We start from the raw sequence: 21,855 nt of genomic DNA, 5'->3' as shown, positions 1-21,855 counted from the left end.
TGAGTCTCTCCTCTCTGTTCATGCCTCTGAGTCTTCATGTCCAGCCTTGCCTTGGCTCTCAGCCCCACATCCATGCTGCCCCATGCAACACTTCTGCCAACGAGTCTGGCCCTGAACATCTAAGGAGCCATTCATCATCACATAGGTTCAGGAAGCTCTTAAGTTCTTCCTCTCAACATGACTCAGTAATTGCTGGTTTATAATCACTAATTGCTTTTAAAAATTCTTTAAGGATTGTGAAAGATCACTTCCAATACAAATGACTATGGGAAATTAAGTGAAAAGGAAATTGTGCCTTATTTTAACTTACTTTTCAATAATCCATATGGACATTTGTGAATATCAAGTATCCATACGTGGCGTTAATTGCTATTTTGTGAGACCAATATGAAGCCACAATGGTAACAACATGAAAGTGCATAGAACTCAGGTGACCCTGGAGACAAGAATAATTGACTTCACCATGCTCCAGTTTTGGGACTTGTGTAAAGATTTTAGATAACTTTTATCAGCAGTTCTCAACTGGGGCGATTTTGTTACCCTCTCCTCTTGCTGCTGGAGACATATGGCCAAGTATGGAGATATTTTTGGTTGTCGCAGTTGGGCAGAAAGAATGTAACTGGCATCTATGAAGGGAAACCAGGAATGCTGCTCCATATCCCGCCATGCAGGGGATAGCATCCCACAGCCAAGAATCACCTGGTCCAAAATGTCAACAGTGCTTAGGTGGAGAAACTCTGTCTTACATAAAACAGAAACAGAAGGACTAGTAGAAAGATATCTGAGAGTTACATTGAAATATTTGGAAGAATAATAATTACTTGGGAATATTAATAATAACACAATAAAGTATCTTGTTCAAAGCTGTGTGCAGAGTTTGTGCCTAGTGCCAGATGTATCAGATAAGTATTATAAGATATATAAAACAAAGTCCCTTTCTTTGATATTTCTAGCATGTATTACACTCAGCAGAAAAAGGAAGAGGTGGGTAGGGCAGGTGGCCACAATGCAAGCTTATGTAACAAGGTAAGGGAGAGAAGACAAGAGTAAAAGGCAGCATAAGCCAACCATGGTACTGACTTTCCCTAAGTGCTGAAGGAAACTGGTAATAAAACAATGATGACAAACACCTCTTAAGGTACAATAGCTTACAAAAAGTCATTTTCATGATTTATTCCTCATGTTGATTGTTACTGACTTACAATAAACCATAATTCTAAAACCTACACTTTATCAGTGCTTAAATATTATAAAAAGAAAAAGACACAGTTATTTAAAAGTAACTGAAGGAATTAAACAAGAATCTAAGAATGACATCATTCTCTTCCTGGGGTATGAAAGAAGTATTGACATTTAGAGAACAAGAAAAACTGGTCACGACACTTGTCAACAGCAGCAATGCATAAATACAGACACTTAAATTGTCTACATGTTAACACAGTTACTAAATAAATACTCCCTTTGCTGCCTGCCACCAAGAGTGACCTTTTCTACATCAGAAGGCAAAACAACAGCTATTTATGGTTCCCGTAAAGAGGCCTCTGTGTCGCACCCTTCATGTCCCCAAGTCTCTGGCTGATTTTTCACTCAGACCATCAGAGGCTCTACCCGTTGGCCTGGCCAGCAATACTGAAGATGCATTAGACACCTGACTCAGTCAATCTGCCAGTGATCTGCAGGTATGAGTATCAATTTAATCAGAATTCCAACCAGAGTGCAATGCTTCTCATGGCAATATGTCCCAAGACATGATCCTGACCATTGGGGTGGTCTGGGCCATAAAGCAAACCTCCAGGAGACTGAAGGGACACATGTACCAATGTAACTTTACCAGTCTGAACTGCAGTCATGCTATGCAAACTTGATTCATAAATTACACCGTTCAGTCTAACTATGCGATTAGTTCGGCTAGAAAAGAGCACATAAACAGAATCAAAACTTGTTGTTTTTTATTCATGTAGTTATTTTTCTGGTTATGTTTATGCTGGTTTACACTAAAAATATTAGCTAATAAAAATTTATTGAGTTTACTAATTCTAGAAATAGTGGCAGTAAATTAGAATGAAGCCAAATTGATTAGTGCCTATTACCTATGAAAAGGAGGGTTGCAGGTGAAACAAGGTCCCCGGCCACAGGAAGCTCGCAATAGCCATGCTTTCTGGCATTAGTTGCATGGGAACCTTAAGTCAACTACAGAGCCCAGGCCTCCTTTCCCTCTGAAGGAAGAGGGTGCTTCTCAAAGATACCCACTCAAGAGGCTACTCCCTTTATGGTGTAGTGTGTAGGGCCCTGTGAGAAGCAGCCGGTGCTACAGAAATGAGCTTACAAGAATGGGGATTACCTGCTCCCCTAGGGAGTGAATCAGAGGGAGTTTCAGGCAAGGTGGGGTATTTGGCTGAGTCTCCAGGGAAAGCTGTTGGGGTGTGAGGTGTGGGGATCAGGCATCCCAGGATAAACAATACCATATTCAGAGTCAAGGAGGGAGTAAAGAGCACTTGGCATCAGGGTCTGCCCAGAATCTGGTGTGGCCAAACGTGAGTGTGCAGGCAAATAAAGCAGGAGATGCCCTGGGACCCACCCGCTTTCAGGCCCTGGGCCATGTTCTGCCACTGCTGTGGTTGTGCAGCTGCAGCCCTTGCTCTCAATTTCTGGTTTTCTTCATCTACAAGTTAGGAGCACTAGATCTGAGAGTTTCTTGGGACTTCCTAAGAGGTACAGAATATGCATTATGGTCTCTTTTAAGCCCCACAGCAAATTGGCTCTATAATTGGGAAAAGAACAAGTCTTAGCACAACCCAGAAATGTCTAATATGGTGTTATTGTTAATACTCTGTATATTGGCTCCTAAGGCTCAATTATACATTGTATTAAGCCCAAAGGTACTTACAATATCCTAGTTAATATAAGCAGCATCATTTTTGCTGAAATAGTGATCATTATGACTGGTAAGTGTGTCTTTACCAAAATTGCTTTGTCATATGTTCATTAATGAAACATATTAAGTTCTTGAATATAATAAGATTTACCTTTTAACTCATTCTTTAAAATGATGGTAAAGTATTTATGGAAGGACAGAAAGATAAAATTTACAATTAATTTCATTTTATCATATTGAAAAGAATGATTTACAGGCTAAATAATTTATTGCACTCCTACATGTAAATGTTTTACAAATCTTTAGCTGTAAAGTATATATTTCTCATAAATTGTTAGTATATGAACTTCCATATGTATAATGTAGCCACGATATTTGCATAATTATTATTAATTATGCTATGTATCCCCTGTGTTATTTAGTCTAAATTAGGCAGTGACAAAACTGTCCTCAGAATAAAGAACTGTAACCAATGAGTCTTCCTTAATAGCATATTTCTCTAATTAAATGATGAGGGCCAAAACGCTGAACCTTATTACTGTTTTTTTTTTTTTTTTTCCCCAAAAGTAAGAATGCTATAATTCTGCCATCCATCAGTACCAATGAAACGATGATTACCACTACAAGTTTAATATGACCTGGATTAAAATGTAGACCCAAATTCTCATTTGCATTAGATGGAAGGATAGAAAAATAAGAGAAACAAAATCATGGAGAAATAATCATACAGAAACAAAATGTGGTATATTATATCACTATAGCAATCATTTGACCCAGATCCTTAAATGCTATTATGAAAAAAACAAAAGTTGAAGAATTTTTAGATTAAAAAGAATTGAAGAGATATGGTAACCAACCATGCAGTTCTATTTTAAAACAAACCAAATAAAAAATCTCTCCACTACTTTAGCAAGTGGGGAAGCAGAATACTTTTAATATGGCTGGGATAATAGATTGATGTTAGGTACCATTAACGACTTACTGTTTGTTATTTTAGGTAGGATAATGGCATTTTGATTATGCAATATAATTATTCTTAGGTGAAGCACGCTAAAGTTCCTAGAGATAAATCGTCATTATGTTTAGAACTTATTTAAATTTGTTTCACTGGTTCAGCAAATATATGTGTGTCCATATATGTACAGCTGTGTCTGTGTGTGTGTTTCTGGAAAGAAATAAAACAAAAAAATAACATCAACTATCATAGACTCTAGGACAGTCTGAAGGACTGGAATAATAGCATGTCTAAAAACAGTTAAAAACGATTAAAGGATAGAGACATAAATTGTGACTAATTCTAAATATTTAAAGAGTCCGAAGCAGACAAACACTAACCTGGCTAACACTCTGTGGGTTTCTTGTGTCCCTGAGTCCTCTCTTGTTTAGCTGTGGCATATGTACATTGAAGTGAAGCCCCACTTACAGTGTGCAGGCTGTGTTTCACTGAATGTAATGTCTCTGTCTCTCAGACACCCTCCCTTACTGCAGACTTCGACAGGCCTGAACCACACTAATGGAACCCAGGACAGACACACCACCAATCAGAAATCAAGAAGATCTGGGGCCCGGGTCACCGCCCGCCCGCCCCCCTCCACCCCTGCCCCGCTCTTCTTCCGTCTGAGGTGGCGGCCGACCTCCCTGTTCTCTAGCTCCGTTTTACCTCTCCTTCTGACTTCTTCTTGGTTTCGGGGCCCGAAACCGTCCAGGAGTGCCTCCCTCACATCCTTGGGGTGACCACATAATCACTGGCTCCTAGCATCTTGAGTTTTCTCCTTTCTGTGAGCTTCTGTCCGCGCCTGCCCCGCCATGGATGAGGAGTACGACGTGATCGTGCTGGGCACCGGCCTGACGGAACATATCCTATCAGGTATAATGTCAGTGAATGGAAAGAAAGTTCTTCACATGGATAGAAACCCATATTATGGAGGAGAAAGTGCATCTCTAACACCCCTGGAAGATTTATACAAAAGGTTTAAAATACCAGGAGCGCCACCAGCATCAATGGGGAGAGGAAGAGACTGGAATGTTGACTTAATTCCCAAGTTCCTTATGGCTAATGGTCATAAGGTGAAGATGCTGCTTTATACAGAAGTTACTCGTTACCTGGATTTCAAAGTGACCGAAGGGAGCTTTGTCTATAAGGGAGGAAAAATCTACAAGGTTCCTTCCACTGAAGCAGAAGCCCTGGCATCTAGTTCAATGGGACTGTTTGAAAAACGTCGCTTCAGAAAATTCCTAGTATATGTTGCCAACTTCGATGAAAATGATGCTAGAACTTTTGAGGGCGTTGATCCTAAGAAGACTGCAATACGAGAGGTGTATAAGAAATTTGACTTGGGCCAAGGCATTATAGATTTTACTGGTCATGCCCTGGCACTTTACAGAACTGAGGACTATTTAGATCAACCATGTTGTGAAACCATTAATAGGATTAACTTTACAGTGAGTCTTCGGCAAGATACGGCAAAAGTCTATACCTCTATCCACTGTATGGTCTTGGAGAACTGCCACAAGGATTTGCAAGGCTAAGTGCTATTTATGGAGGTACCTACATGTTGAATAACCAATTGAAGAAATCATTGTGGAAAATGGAAGAGTGATTGGTGTTAAATCTGAAGGAGAGATTGCTCGCTGTAAGCAGCTCATCTGTGACCCCAGCTATGTAGAAGATCGGGTAGAAAAAGTGGGTCAGGTGATCCGAGTTATCTGTATCCTCAGTCACCCCATCAAGAACACCAATGACACCAACTCCTGCCAGATCACTATTCCGCAGAACCAGGTCAACAGGAAGTCAGATATCTATGTCTGTATGATCTCCTCTGCACACAATGTGTCAGCACAAAGGAAGTACATCGCCATAGTCAGTACAACTGTGGAGACCAAGGAACCCGAGAAAGAAATCAAACCAGCTTTGGAGCTTTTGGAACCAATTGAACAGAAATTCGTCAGCATCAGTGACCTGCTTGTACCAAAAGATTTGGGAACAGAAAGCCAGATCTTTATTTCCCATACATATGATGCTACAACTCACTTTGAGACAACCTGTGATGACATTAAAGACATCTGTAAGAGGATGACAGGATCTGAGTTTGACTTTGAAGAAATGAAGCGCAAGAAAAATGACATCTATGGGGAAGACTAACAGTAGACCGTGTTATCATAATTGGGACAAACTTTAAAATTTGGCAAATAGTGCATATTGTATGAAATCAATATTGTAAGGCCTGCTTTTGGAATCCAAACGGAGAGATTGCAGAGTACTGTACCAGTAAATATACCTCCCCTTTCTAATATCGTGTATTAACTTGTTTTCATGGAGTGGCTATTCAGAATTGACAGGTGACCACATTCTATACTGTTTAACAAATGCTGGCTTTTTCTTCTAGTGAAGGATAAGTTTTAAAGAAACATTGTGATACCGATACAGAGAAGTTGATACAGTATTTGTATCTTTTAATCAGTGTAGCCCTTGCAGTTATGTGCTTCTGCTGCTGAAGAGCTGGATCAATACAATTTGTGTGCCATCTGTCTTCTTAATATTAAAGAGATTTGAAATCAAATATTCCACAATTTGGGACAGCATACTGAAGTTTTCCCTATAGCTTTACAACATTTTATGTCCTGTCAAGTATTGATAGTGCCCATGTAGCCTAGCCACAAAGATTGGTTTATGTGGGCCTAAAATTCTAACAGAACTCCAGACTTCAAGAGTTCATTTTGGAGAAAGCCTGTTTGTGGTATTTTAACTTAATGAAATTGATGAAAGCAAAGGGGAAAGACCTATCATAAAGCAGGTAAATGTAGAAGCTTCTTTGTATCCCAGGTGTGGATTCTTCAACGGACCACGCTGCAATGCAGTATTGATTTGACAGAGCCTCTCCTTCAATAATGATGTCTGCCTAAAAATGTCTCCAAAATGATTTCTGTACTGCAAAATAAAGCCAAACTCTGGAAAAAAAAAAAAAAAATCAAGAAGATCCGTGGAGTTCAGTAGAGGCCAGAAGACCAAAACTGATAAAGGACTATAAAGATGAGCCCTCAGTGTCAGCTTAGCCTGAGAACTAACAATGGTAGAAATATAAACATAGCACATGAAGACCAACAGAATTGGGATCAGTAAGGTTATGGTCAGAGAAACAAAAGTCTCTTTATTTTAAAGTTGTTTAACATAAGAATTTGAGGTTATTACCACTATTAGAAGTGATGGAGGGAAAAGTTTCAGAGATTTATCTTAGAACTTAGGGAAGGCATTATTTAGGATCTCAGCCTGAAGCACCAAAGAGGGTCCTCAAGAGAAAGATGGGAGATGCGGAGGAGATCTTAAAGGATCTCTGGGAAGTCCCCAGCCACTCTAACAGAGGATAAAGCCATATTTTTCTTACCCACCTTCTAGACTTCAGGGAAGTGTTTCTCATTGGAAAAGAATGCTGAGAAGTATTGTCCCTTCACTGCAGAGGAGCCCCTAAAAAGGAGAGTAGTGATGCTCAATCAAAAAGAGATGATCAAGTATAATCTACCATTTTATCAAGCCAGCATCCATACACCCACTCTATGTTTACCTTCTAAATAAAAACAATAATAGAATGTAACTATTGCATGCATGATTGAACACATGCTCTCCTTTTCGAAAGGGAGATATATATCCCAACCACAAATGAATCCATCTCCAAAATTGTTCATTCTTGTTTTTTAAAATCACAATTTCTCTTTGAAATATTTACCTATTTATTCACTTATTCATTGATTCATCGATTGCATTTTCCTGAGTGGTATCCTCTCATCCCTTGCCTTCAATGGCATATACTTGTGTTTAGGGTGAAGTGGAGATGCAAACTCTTGCTCAATTTCCCTTTTTTTCTTTCAGGCTTCACCCTCACTATCCCCTGAGTTTATCACCTACAAGCCGGAGGCACAACCATTTCATTTCTCTCTGGAATAAACCTTTGGGACATGGAAGAGCAGTGTGAGACAAGGTGATGGGTTGACTGGGGTGGACATCATATACCATGAAGACTTCAAAGCACCTTCTCTATTCCACCTCAGTGCCAGGCCTGTGGCCACCGCACTATCCTGAGGCTGCAGCTCACAGAGGTGACCAAAGCTCATGTGAAATGATTTCTGATTCCCTTTGTTTTGAAGGGGCTTACAGATTTTTATTTCTTTCTTGTAGTTTTGAGTTTCCTGAAGGAGAGAATATCAACCACACAATCAATCCATAGACAACTAAGCACTCTCAGATATTTGAGAAAAACCTCCACCATGAAGCGTAACACAATGAGACAAAAACTGAAGTGGAAGGAAACCTGAGCAAAGTTTTTCATAATTGTGGATATTCATCTGCATTACTAATGAAACCAGGCAAGGAGTAGTTTCTTGCAAGGTGAAATCTGAACAATGAATCAATTTTTCATCCTCCTTTACATTAAAACTCACTGGTCTTTTTTACACTTTAAATGAATGGGTCTTTTACCCATTTGTGATATTGTAACATCCTTCACTGGTCATTTGGAAAACATTCCTTCTGTGAGGTATGCAGATCTTCCAAATCTTGACACATTTCGTTTTAAAATGTCAAACATTTGCCTTTATTAATAACACTACCGATCTCATCAGAAAAGTCTTTAAGTATTGAGAAGCTGTCAGGCTCATGCTTAAAAACTCAAATTTTATCTTCAGTAACAAATACTGTCAGTTGTTTTCCTTGAAGTGTCAAGCTTACTTGATTTGTTTTTGAGGAAATATCTACAAAATGTTTACCTAAGTCTGTATAATTATAGTTCGTCTGTCAGTTGTTGTTTCAATTAAATATCGTGTTCAATGAAGGCCATGGCTGATTCAACTTTCAGCCGAGTCACAGAAGAGCCTTTGCCATGCCTCAGTGTGCAGCAGAAATGCTTCATGGGAACGTCCCATGCCATTCAACAGGGTCCTGAAAGCAGGGGACTCACAGGTAGGTTGACCAGAACAATGCAGGCAAGGGACTCCTGGGACATGTGGCTCCCCTGCCTTCACAGGCAGTGGGGGAGAGGGAGCCAAAGAAACTATGGTCTCATGTCACTCTGGGTTTTCTTTTTAGAGATTTCTATGTAAGTGCTGCCAGCTTACATTTTTACTGAAAGTATTAAGTATTTTACCTATGATTTTAGACAGTATTGAAATATTTATAAGAACTTGATATTTTTAAGATTTGTTAGATATTCCTGTTTAGGACTATTCTATTCTTGGAGTTGTATGCTTGCCCTGTCAGAAATTTGAAGTGTTCAAAAAGATCATCTAATACAGTAAACTCAAAATAAAGTTTAAATATTTAGGATAATTCATTAAAATACATAATCAACAGTACTGATTGTTTTAAAGAAAATGTTATCTATCTGATAAAATATTAATTTAAAAAATAGTTGATTAATATCTTAAGAAAATTAATGAATTGAATTAAAAATTTCAAGTTACTGAATTTTTATATTAATACATTGTACAGTACCTTAAAACCAAAACTGCAACTGGGGGGATATTAGAGGGTGGAGGGATTGAGCAAAAAGAAGAAAGGACTCATGGCCAACAATGTAGTGATTGTGTTGCTGGATATGAGAAGACTAGATGGTAATGGGAAAAAATACAATTAAAAGTTTTTTTAAAAAAAGAAAATAACTGCAACTATTGCCTTCTTATCTCTTCAAAGACCTGAAGACACACACACACACACAACATTCAATTTAGAACCACAAGCATTTGAAAAAATAGAATAATTGCATAGAAACTTTCATTAATTAAACTTTTAACAATCAAAAACAGAAAATACCATGAAAATAAAAACATATTAAAACAATAAAATGATGTAATGTTTAGAAGTTACAATACAATAAGCAAAATATATAATTTAATAAATGAGTAAGATCCAATATTTTTCAAAAGAAAGAGAGAACTAGTAAACTGGAAGATAGAATTAAGAAAATTACCACACTGGAATAAATAGATTAAAAGATGGAAGATAGTAATGAGAGGTTAGGAGAATAAGAGAATAGTAGGAATAGGTGCAATTTAGATCTAAAATGAAGAAAACAAAGAATAAAGAAAAGGCAGCATGCAAAAATGTAATTGTGAAGTATTTTCTGAATTGATGATGGACAATAAGCTAAATCTGTCACAGGCAAAATGAATCAAGTTAAATTCACACCTAGACGTGTCTTTTTGAAACAGTAGAGCTCCATAAACAAGAGAATTCTAAAAACATCGAAATTAAAAAGAGAATTTATATATAAAGAAATAATTTAGACTGATAGTCTCAAAGCAACTATGTCATTCAGAAAAAAAGAATAAATCAAATGATATAAATATGCATTGACAAAGACAATATAGGGCAACAATTAAAGTAAAAATAATAGAGAAACAGTAAAACTCAAACTTATTTGTTAAAAAACAGTTAAATAAACAACACTTTTCAACAGTTTTTAAGAAAATTAGGAAAGCAAAAATAAACAATATTAGATCTAAAAATTGTGACATAAATAATAAAAACAACATGTAAAAATTATGAGACATTAAAAACTATTTTATACTGATAAGTTGGAACATTTAGACAACTGTACAATTTCCATAAAGTAAAACTTATGAAAAATAAGTTAAGAAACCCCAGAAAAACTTAAAGAGACCTGAAACCATTAAATAAATCTAATTGCTAGTAAATTTCTATTCTCTTTCCTTCCCCCAAACAAAAGGAATACAGACTACTTTACAAATTGATTTACTAAAATATCAAGAAATATATTATCTCTGTTATATACACTTTCAGAGAACAAAGTGAAAAGGAGATCTCCATGACTTATTTATAAAGTTAATATAACCTAGACTAACTATACAGGGAAAATGTTCAAAAGAAAAATTCTAGAACAGTCTCACTTGTCACAATAGGTGTAAGAATACTAAATGAAATATTAACAAAGCAAATTTATCAATGTACAAAAAACAACATTATTACCAAATAGCACTGAAAACTTGAAAAACAATGAAATTTATTGAATGAAAATTATGAAAAAAAATATCAATTCAGAAAAACAATATGGTTAATTTCAATCAAACTTCAAGCCTTATAAAGAATTATATAATGTTTTAAATTTGAAATAGAAAGCATTTTTCTTAACATTATAAAATATTTATTTCATGATACTACAGCATAAACTCATAACGATAAAATATCAAAATAATTTTCTTTGATTTCAGGAAAAATACAACAATGTCAGTTATCACTGATTCTATTCTACTCTGTGCTGGAAGTCCTAATCAAAAATAAAATCTATATAAATGACTACATACATATAAACACACATTCACACATATATACACACATACATTATGGTACCTAGTATTGCATTTAATATAATATAATACAATTAATATTGTGAAACAGTAATAATTGTGAAATGTAATAGAATAAAGCAAGTTCTCATTTGCAGTAGAAATAAAAACAATTGAGCTATTTAGGAAAGTGGCCAACAAATTATGTTAAGAAGACATAAAAGTAGGCCCAAATAAAATGAAAACCCTACCATGATCATTTAGGGGAAGAAAAGCTGTTGATCTTTACCTAATTGATCTATAGATTCAATACATTTTTAAATTTTTAAATTTTATGCAATTCAACAGAATTAGATGGAAATTAATAAGTTGATAGTGATAGACCTATGGAAAAATAAAGCATTAAATAAGCCAAGAGAAGCATTTCCACCTAATCAGAATTCAAGAGGTAAATTACAGTAATTGAAGAGTATATGTTTGTATATGGATACAGAGAGTATGTGACAAAGCAAAAATATTTCTACACACAAGAAAGATCTTGAGTTTCCAATGAACACATAGAAACATGTTCAATGTAAAAATGATACAATAACTTTGGAAAACAGTTTGGTTTGCTTCAAAAGTTAAATATACGTATACTTCTTTCATACTATAGCAGTCCCTCTCTATATCACAGTTCACTTATCATGGCCTCACTGTATTGCAGGATTTTTAAAAATATTATATTTAATTATTTATCATGAATTTTTTACTATATTGTGGGATTTTGTGGTACTGTATACATATGTTGTTAAAGTTACATAGGTTTAAGAGTGTAGAATAAATGTAAGGTTCCTACTTCATGGGGGGTGTGTGGAACGTAATACCCGTGGTAATTGAGGGAATATTGTATCTAGGTATCCTAGATATATATGCTACAGAAATAAAAGCATATATCCACCAAACACACATGCATTAATGTTCCTAACAGCTTCATTAGCATTAGCCAACAACTTGAAACAACTTAAATGTTCATCAAGACAGGAGGGGCTAAACAAACCATGGTGCGTCCATATAATTGAATACTACTCGGCAATGACAAGGAATGAACTATGGATACATTCTACAACATGGATGGTTATCAAAATAGTTCTTCTCAGTGAAAGAAGTAGAAAAAAAGGTACATATCATATGATTCATATTATATACATTTCTATAAGATGCAATGTCATCTGTAGCGATAGAAAGCAGATCAGTGGTTGGCTGAGGCAGAGGGACAAAGGAGAGTGGGAGGAAGGAATTAGAATGAAAGTTTTGGGATGGCCAAGAAATTCAACATATTGACTGTGGTGATGATTTCATAGGTAAACATTTATAATTTTAAAGGTATAAAATTGAACACTTCAAATTTATGTAGCCAATTTCTTTGTCAGAAATACTTCAATAAAGATGATTTTTTTCAAGTCCTATTAGGACCATCACATCAATGAGTTTACTATCCATTCCAGCTTCCATATTTAAACACACACACACACACACACGCACACACACACACACACATCTTTTAATTCTCTCCACCACGCAAGTCTACAGGAGGCTGCTGAATCCGTGTTTTTGACTCAATTGCATTCTTTCTCTCCTACTGGCAAAGTGAAGCCCATCACTGAGCAGGGTTTCCATAGGCACAAGGACACTGTTGAGAGCTCACTGCTGATGTAAAGGTGGGAGCAGAATCTGGGGCACCCGCACAGTGCAAGTGGGCAAGTGTCACAGTAATGTGCCCATTACTTACACTTGTGTGTATGTGTGTGTTCATTTGGGTAACAAAGGGAAAAATGCTGGCGCAATAGTATAGAGATTTCGATCTCAGAAGAAATCTAGGGCAGCATTTCTCAGAGTGGGTGTGTGGTGACAAAGCAGGTCTACTTCAGGAAACTGCAAAGAAGACAGAAAATGCTTCCAGCCCTTTGAATTTCTCTCAAAACTCAATCACTTGTATACTTTTATAAATGTTTCTACTTCAGCATCTGTTTTCTTGGTTATGGTGGGTGGTCTGCTGCCTGACCCCATCTGCTATCCTGTGGACCTTGCCATCTCCACAGCCCAGATGAATATACTCAGCAATAACCTTGCAGCACCTGGAGCTTTCTTGCTTCTAAGTGCCAGCTCCTCCTGTGTGCTGGGCATGTCGTTGCTTCACGACATTATGGTCAGGTTCAAGGAATTCTATTCTTAGTTGACAGTGCAGGTACCAGGATAAACTAAAAAGGGAAGTACAGTAGTCCCTCTCTATATCGCGGTTCACTTATCGTGGCCTCACTGTATAGTGGGATTTTAAAAAACATTATATTTAATTATTTATCACGGATTTATCTCTATATCGTGGGATTTTGTGGTACTGTATACATATGTTGTTAAAGTTATGTAGGTTTAAGAGTGTAGAATATGTTTAAGAACATAAGTAGTGTTTATAAAAGTGTGGAAAAGGTTAATAAGGGAGTGGGAAAGGCTAATAAGGGACTGGGAACAATTTATAAGTGTGGGGGAAGAGTTTATAAAGCCTTAATGTATATATATAAATACTAAAATAAATGTAAGGTTCCTATTTCACGGATTTTCACCTATTGCCGGGAGGGGGTGTCTAGAATGTAATACCCTCAATAAGTGAAGAAAAACTGTATTTATATGTGCAAATGTGTTACTACCTCCCTGCACCCAGGTCAAGATGTGGGTCTGAGAGTTATGGCAAACTCTTCACGAGGGTTATATGCAAACTGTCTGATCTCCAGTGTCCTCATCTTTGAAACTGTGGGCACTGGTGCCCTGGTATTGCTGCACACTCAGGTGAGACTTCATGCATGTGTGAAAAGATCCTGCACAGCACCCAGGTAACTTCTGACTCTCAAAGAGTGTTACTTGCCTGCTCAATAATCACCTTCACCATCTGACTGCGAGATCAGAAGGTATTCACTTAGCAGTAATTAAGAGGAAAAGTTGATTTGTATCAGTTGCAGTTGTTCAAGAAGATTTCATTCACACCATCTGCAGGTGCCCATCATGATATCGGTGCAAATGTTGTCTTCTACTGCCACCCACTGGCCGAATCTAGGGAGCCGAGCGCTGCGCGGCTGTGCAAAGACCTGACGTCTCAACCAGATTCACTCCCACTGTTCATCCTCCACTGGTGACTGTGAAATGCAGCTCACAGAGGAGAAAACGATTTCTCTAAAAAGACGTAATGGTTCTTAAAGTCTCTGGAGAGAAACCAAGTTAGATTTTCAGTACTAAAACAGGAAAGAAAAATAAATGAAATCTCTGTTTATATATATTATTATCAGATATATTTCAGAAGAAAGATTTTAATTAAACCCCTGAGCAGTGATGAGCTAACCAGCTTTTTGCCCCTTTTATACATCAAGAAGAGTAAGTGTAAATCAATGTGTTACAATAAAATAGTAAACCATAAGAATATTGGAGAATCAGGTTTCTTCTTCAATTATAGTGAGGGAATTTTCATTTTATCATGTTAGTTCCACTTTCCCCATTGAAATATAAGCATATCATGCCACTCAAAGAATTTAAAAAGAAAAGATACACTAAGAAAAGCCCTCTAAAATATTCTGAAACGCCCAATAAAACCAAAGAAATTGCTCTTTAATAGGCCATGGAAAATGTTGCAATTATTACCCAGTGAACCAGATAAATTCTTTCAAGTTACATTTTAACTGTAGAGTTTCATTTCCATCCCCTTGCAATACAGAATGGAAGCAAACCCAATCTAATGTTTAGTTTAAATTGAAGGGGGAAAAATGTTGCCCTTGGTTCAGCTGTCTCATATAACTGCATTGGTGAAAGACTCTAACTTAAACATAACTTGTGGGTGCCTTGTCCCAAAATGTGACTTTGGAAAACCCTAAACCTTGCTTCTATTTTTTGTGTTTAAAGGTGAATCTCAGATGAATTAAATGTCTTATACAGTCAGGTTATACAGCTGGTTAGCCATAAGACTGGAGGAAGAGACAGTTTCTCTTGATTCTCAGTCGAGTGGTCTTTTCCCCTTCGCTACACACCTCTCAACCGACCATTAATATTTATGTGGCCATATTCATGAGCATTTTATAATACATACTAAGGAAAAACATATACTTTATAAAATTTTTGGAGAAAATTGATCCTCTTTTGAAAGCAAAAGCAGATAAACTAATTTGAGTTACAAAATTTAGTTCTAGATTTATACTGGTCTTTCTTTTCCATTACAATAGAAATGATATTTTTCTAAAATGTTTGAGAGTGTCATTGGCTTCTTGTCTCTGTCTGATAGATTTCAAAGTCCTGGAACTTTATGGTTTAGCACTTTGCAAATAAAGGAATACAGGTATCCACAGGAAAGCCAGAATAATGTACATTAAGTTGAATCATTATTTGATTCTTATCCTCACGATGATAGTAATATCTGTTCATTAAAATTGTATTCAGTAGGCAAAATATTCAAAGTATAAAAATATAATAAAATCAATCTATAATTCTGTTCCTGGGCATATTCAAGCAAACCATAGTTACAATTTTGGAATACGTCCCTGAGTTGGTTTCTCTGTATGTGTGTCTCTTTCTATATCTAATTTCTCTCCCTCCTTCCCTATCTCCCTATTGTCCATATTGCTTTTCTCATAATAAATGAGGTAAATTCATGATGACTTCTCCTGAAATCTTCATATAGGACCATAAAAAGTGAACAGACACATTTCCAAACAAAAGAGCTGTGAACAGGGGCAGCCTGTCAATTTGAAGGTTCTGGGATTTGCAGGGGACTCTTCACTTGGGACCGAAAATCCCAAGAGTGAGAGAAATCTTTAGCTAGGAAAGTTGTGTGTATGTGCCTGTGTGTTCTTGTGTGTATGTGTGTATCTTGGGGTGGGCTCAGGTCTCTGTAGTCAATATTTCCTGCAATGGGCTCTTCATATTTTACTTTTTAGTTTGTACAATGTTTTATATAAATACTGAATTTGCTAATCTTTTATCTATTCTCTTCTGAAATGTTGATATTGACTTTTTTATTATGGTGTCGTTTTTGAGGTTCAGAAATTTAATATTTCCTTGACAAATCTATCAAAATATGTTCACAGATTGTTTTTCCCTAGCTTTCAGGATTAGAAATTTCCTTCTTACACTGGTATCTGTCTATAATTATTCATCTGGTCTTTGTGGTTTCTTAATAGTTTCATTAAATATATATTCTAGCTGAAATTTATTTTGGAACACTATAAAAAATAATCTCAGCTTATTTTTTCTAAGTAGTTAACCTGTTTTCCAATGCAATTTAAACACATAAAATCAATTTGTAATTATTAAATTGGTAAAAAAATATTTTTGGTTTTGTTCTATTAATTCTTTATGCTCCACCTACTGCCATTTCTCATGTCAGTTACATGTTGTCTAATATAATGCCAGGAGTGATTGATCCTTATTTTTTAAATATTGTTTTCTGAATATTTTATAAATGCCTTGTATAACAATTGAATGGGCACTGATAAAAGAGGGAGTTTTGATTGTAATTAAACTTTAATTTTTTAAATTAAAAAAAATTGTATCTATATACAAATCTGTACAGTATTTTGAGGCATATATTTTTAATATTCTGAAGCATGTCATACCTATTTATTTAAACCATACTTAGCCTTCAGAGAAGATTTGAATTTTTTTATATGAACCTAAATAATTTTTTACTAAATATATTTATAAATATTTTCTACTTTTGTGGTTGTTATGAATGGGATTTTTGGAAACCATTATATTTGTATAAATGGTTATATCTCATATTAAGGAATGCTCTTAATTTTGTGGGCTTCTATTGTACAATAGAACTCCTGACTGCATTTTGCATTGTTTTAAATTATGTTTAGGTTTTTTGTTTTTATTTTTTTGTAGCTTTTTTTTTTTTCACGGGAATCTCAGAAACTGCAAGTACTGACATATTATTTTCATCTTTATGGAAAGTCATATTTCACTTGTTTTTCTTGTTTTATATGATTATATATAAATTAGAAAAATGATAAATTATAGAGAGGAGACATTCTTTTCTATTTTTACTTTGATGGTAATAACTGCATAACTCTAACTGGATTCATAAGATATTGATTCTTTGCATAAAGGGATCTGATTATAATGTTAAGGAACTTTTCACTTACAGCTTTCCAAGCGCGTTTTACTTGTCTGTTTGCTTGTTTGAACTGTGAAGAAATACTGAGTATGATCAAATGTCTTTTTGAGATCTATTGAAATTGTAATATGTGAATGTCAGTCACAGGAGGAGGTATTTGAATATTCACTGATTTTTATATGATTAGTACTTCATCTGCACAGTCTTCTTTTCTTCTTTACATACATGTGTTTTAATCTGTTGTCTTTACCTTTTAAGTGTTTTTCATTTATATTAAGTATCATTATTTATATTCTACTTCACTTTCTTCCTGTGACTGACATGATTAAATCCATTTTATGACTCCTTTAATTGCATCCTATAATTTGATACATTCTCCATTAGAAATTCATAGTATATTTTATTTAATTCATTTTTGTTTAATTATTAAGCTTAAAAGACTTTAAATTTGTCCCTGAATGCTAATATTGTTATTAACTAATATTAAATAACTAATATCAATTAACATTATCCACATCTTATTAGAATTGTTTTTTAAATGTCTTTTTTTTCTGTTTTAGATGTAAAATAGATGTGACACAAATTTTAGAAAATTAACGATTCAGGAGATTCCAAGATTTGGTTTATAAGAGTTCCAGAAATAATATTCTCATTTTGGTTTTCTGTTGGTGCATAACAAATGTAGTGACTTAACCACCTCAGGATAATTATTCTACATCTTGACTGCACTCAATTGGATGTTTTTCTGCTCCGTGGATGGTGTCTGGAGTTAACAGTTATTGGAAAAAGCAGCACTATCTTGTGTATATATATATATATATATATATATATATATATATATATTCTCCACCACAATATAATATCACTTCTGGTTTCTAGAGAAACTTTTTACATAAGGACCAGGGAATATGCGCACAAGTGTTCATAGCAACACAACATAATAACAACTAGAAACAACTTACATGTGAATTAAGAAGAATGGATGATAGTATGTTCTCACAACTGCAAAGTAACCAAGTAGGTGCATGAATTATAACTACATGCAAACATGTGCATGAATCTTGATGTAATCTGAGTAAAAACAAGTCCCAAAACATATCTAGTTTACGTTGTTATTAAGTCCAAAAATGAAGCATGGAGTAATATGTAATAATGTTTGTTTGTTTGTTTGTTCTTAATAAGAGATAGTGGTTAACTTGGGTGGAGGAGTCAGAGTGAGGTAGATTAGAAACAACTCAGTAGCTACAGATTATTGGTGATGTCTTAGTTGTTGAGTGGAGCAGTTGGCTCATTATATCATTAAATCAATTGATTACTTAGTTAAAATCAAAGGGAGCTATGAATCATAGACTGAGGATGGACACAGGAATACCTGTCAGTCTCCTTCTCACATATTCTCCAACAAACTTTTTAGGGCAGCTGTTCTTGCAGCCACTAACTACGCTCAGTGGTCTCTCATTTTCCACAGGTGCATCTCTGCTGTCCTTCCGCTGGACACTGTGCAGCTGATTCAGCCATTCTGACCCATGCACAAACCCCAGAGTGCAAGGGAATTAGCACCTCTTGGAGCATCCCTGGTTTAAAGCAGAGTGGGAGCCAGGGGACTGAGAATCCACCTCTCCATGTCACAGTGCGCTGGTCGGTGCTCACATGGCAGCTGAGCTTGGCTTGCCCGCAGAGGTGTTCAGGTCAGCAACACACCTTTGGTTTAACGTCCCTTGCTTTGCTTCCCTGCTTCTTCCTTGTTCTTTCCCCTGAACACACATTCTTCTTTTAGGCTCTGACTTTGGGCGTAAATAGGCTAAGACAGTTAAAATTTAAAATTATTATAAATCAAATCACGTATGCTAAGGGACATGGTTTTTTTCTGCACCTTCCTTAGTTTACAGTATACTTTGCATATGTTTGACATAATAAGCTGCATGTAAAGTCCGTAATTTAATGAGCTTGTGCATATGAATTCACAAACAAAGCCATAATCACAACTGAAAATATGAACTTCCATATTTTTTGTGCCTCTTTGTCCCAAATTACACCTTTCTTTCACCCTACTCCTCTATTTTTCTGGGAGAGTTGGATAACATTAATATTATTTCTTTAAAATTGCATAATTTTCTATTGCAGCCATTTGGCCCTAAACTTCTCTTGTTGAAAATATTTAAATTGCAAATTAAATTTCTTTAAAAGATTCCTGACAACAATTTATTTCTTCTTAATTAGCTTGGTAGGTTTTTTTTTTTTTTAATAATTTGTGTATTTAATCTAAGTTGGCAAATTTTTAAGCATAAAGATATTTATAATATTTTTGATTATCATTCTAATGTCTATAGTCTGTAATGACTCTCTTCTTTAGTCTTGATATTGGTACTTGGTGGTTTTTCTTTTTTTTTCCTTGATCAAGCTAACTAAAGAGTTATCAACGAACCAGTGTTTTGTTTCCTTGATTGTTTCTGTTGCTTTTCTGTTTTCAATTTAATTAAATTTAACTTTTATTTTTATTATTTCTTTATTTTGCTTGTTTTGGCTTTAATGTACTTTTCTTTTTCTAGTTCTCTAGAAAGACTAGAAAGAGTGACTAGTGTCATGTGTTCTCAAGTGCCTGACGAAAGTCTTCGTTTGGTTAAGTTGATGATTTAAGGACTTAAGTTTTTAGAAGAGTACTTAATTCAAAGGAAGAACTCTGTTGCTATTTCTCTTATTTTTATTATGATTTTGTTTTACACTCTTGGAATCACCTTGTTTTTATAGTTGAAATAATGCAAATCAGTTTACACTCTTGCTTTTTTTCCACCTCTCTGACTGTACAATCTCAAATGAGCTTCTGGGTTTCTCATGAATTTGACCACTTTCCCAATGTCTTCCTGCCCTTTATATAATAGATTTTCTCTTTTGTCTAAAATAGCAACTGAACATATACATCTTTGTGCCTGAAATTATATGTAATAACATATCGGCAGCCGTCCATCTCGAGAGACGATGATGTAGCTTCTTAAGAGTCTATCTGCACCGCCGAGAATGGTTGTGCAGTCCGACTCGGGAGTGACACGGTATCTGTCTCCTCCCGTGTTGAATCGACATCTTGCGATGACGCTGGAGTGTCCTCTCCAGTGAAGCTGAAGCTACAGAGCCTGGGCAGGGTGATATGGAGGGTCTGCTGTTGCCCATGCAGCAGACCCCCCCTCTCTTCGCAGCTGAAGGGTCCAAGGGAAAGACGGAGTCAATACAGCTTGGCTTCAGGTGCGCCGCAGGAGTTGCCGGTGTTGACTACAACGTCAAACCGCCTTAGGGACTCCGGCTCCGGATTTTCTGTCGGGGTTTACTCCCTTAGCCTTTCCCATGAAGAAGTATGCCGCAAGGCAGCAGAGGTTTTTTGGAGTCAGAGTTTTCCTTCTCTGATGTGCCCTGACTGGAAGATCGAACCAGCGACACTTAGCTCGCAGGCCGACGCTCAATCCACTGAGCCAAACCAGCCAGGGCCCGTAATAACATATACCACCATGCTAACAGGGTAACAACACATACATGTTAGACTGTAAAATTCTTCCTTTTTCTGGGTATTTGATAAGGTCTTTTCATCCACAGTTCAGCTCTGTCTTCAGAGAGAGAAATTATTGTTTATAACCTTTACTTTTTATTTATTTGAATATCTTCCACAGGGAAACCAATTTCTCATCCATGAATCTACAAAGCCTATCTTCTAATTCCAAAACTATTTTCTTTTATTGTTTCAAACACTTTAAGATCTAAAGTGCACAAACTGTTTCAAAGTTCTACAAACTAGATTCTACTCTTCACTACAACTATTAAGTTATTTTAATTCCTTCTGTGAATTTTAATCTCTTTTCACAACTCATATCTCATCCTGTTCCTCTGTGATTCTTGCATTCTGTTCAGCTAGGTGACTTCACTGTTGGTCTTCTCTTGTTATTTATTGAGCCAATACTTCTATGTATTTTCTAGTTCTTAATATCTCCAGTTGTGTTTTTTCTTTAAAAAAAAAATCCTTCCTTTGAAAATTTTAAATTAAAGAAGTAATTTATAATTATTGTACACATAATATAAAGGAGTAAAAGGAAAAATTGTTTTTATCCCCATCTAAAGTAAAGAAGGTTAACAACTGGTATGTTTATTTGTAGCATATTATGTTTTTCCCTCATGTGACCACAGCAATGTATCTGATCCTATGTACTAGTCCAGATCTTTTCTGATCTCTATAAGGGATAGCTTCTAATTTACCCTCTCCTTAAACTTGGCAGGTATTTGTGACTCCTTTAGTTAATAGAATGTGGCAGAAGTAATCCAACCTGACTTCCAAGTTTAGATCATGAGTCAATGATTTCCAAGTACTTCTCTCTCTCATTCTTTCTCTTTTGCTCTCTCTCTCTCTCTCTCTCTCTCAACTCTGCTTTTGAAACCCAGTAGCCACATGGAGAAAAAGTGAAAAGTGAGCCCCCCTCCAACAGCCTGAAATCAGTCTAACCTCCCGTCAGTGAACAAATGAGACTTCAGATGATTCTAGACCCAGCGTTCAAGTCATCAGCTGAGACTCCAG

At 35.8% G+C, this 21,855-nt stretch overlaps 1 long non-coding RNA gene and 1 pseudogene across 1 annotated transcript; both read left to right on the top strand.

Moving 5' to 3' along the window:
• The first annotated feature begins 1,568 nt into the window (after window positions 1-1,568).
• LOC150008335 (uncharacterized) lies at window positions 1,569-8,178 on the top strand. Its single transcript, XR_016511295.1, has 3 exons — window positions 1,569-1,679; window positions 7,740-7,966; window positions 8,046-8,178. It is a non-coding gene; the product is annotated as an uncharacterized LOC150008335 (long non-coding RNA).
• LOC150008336 (rab GDP dissociation inhibitor beta pseudogene) lies at window positions 4,646-6,117 on the top strand (annotated as a pseudogene).
• Window positions 8,179-21,855: the final 13,677 nt, after the last annotated feature.

Source organism: Furipterus horrens, unplaced genomic scaffold (genome assembly GCF_987537825.1).
Source record: "Furipterus horrens unplaced genomic scaffold, mFurHor1.1.pri manual_scaffold_5, whole genome shotgun sequence".
Lineage (NCBI taxonomy): Eukaryota > Metazoa > Chordata > Mammalia > Chiroptera > Furipteridae > Furipterus > Furipterus horrens.
The sequence above is the reverse complement of the archived record's forward strand: the minus strand, read 5'-3'. Positions and strand labels throughout refer to the sequence as shown.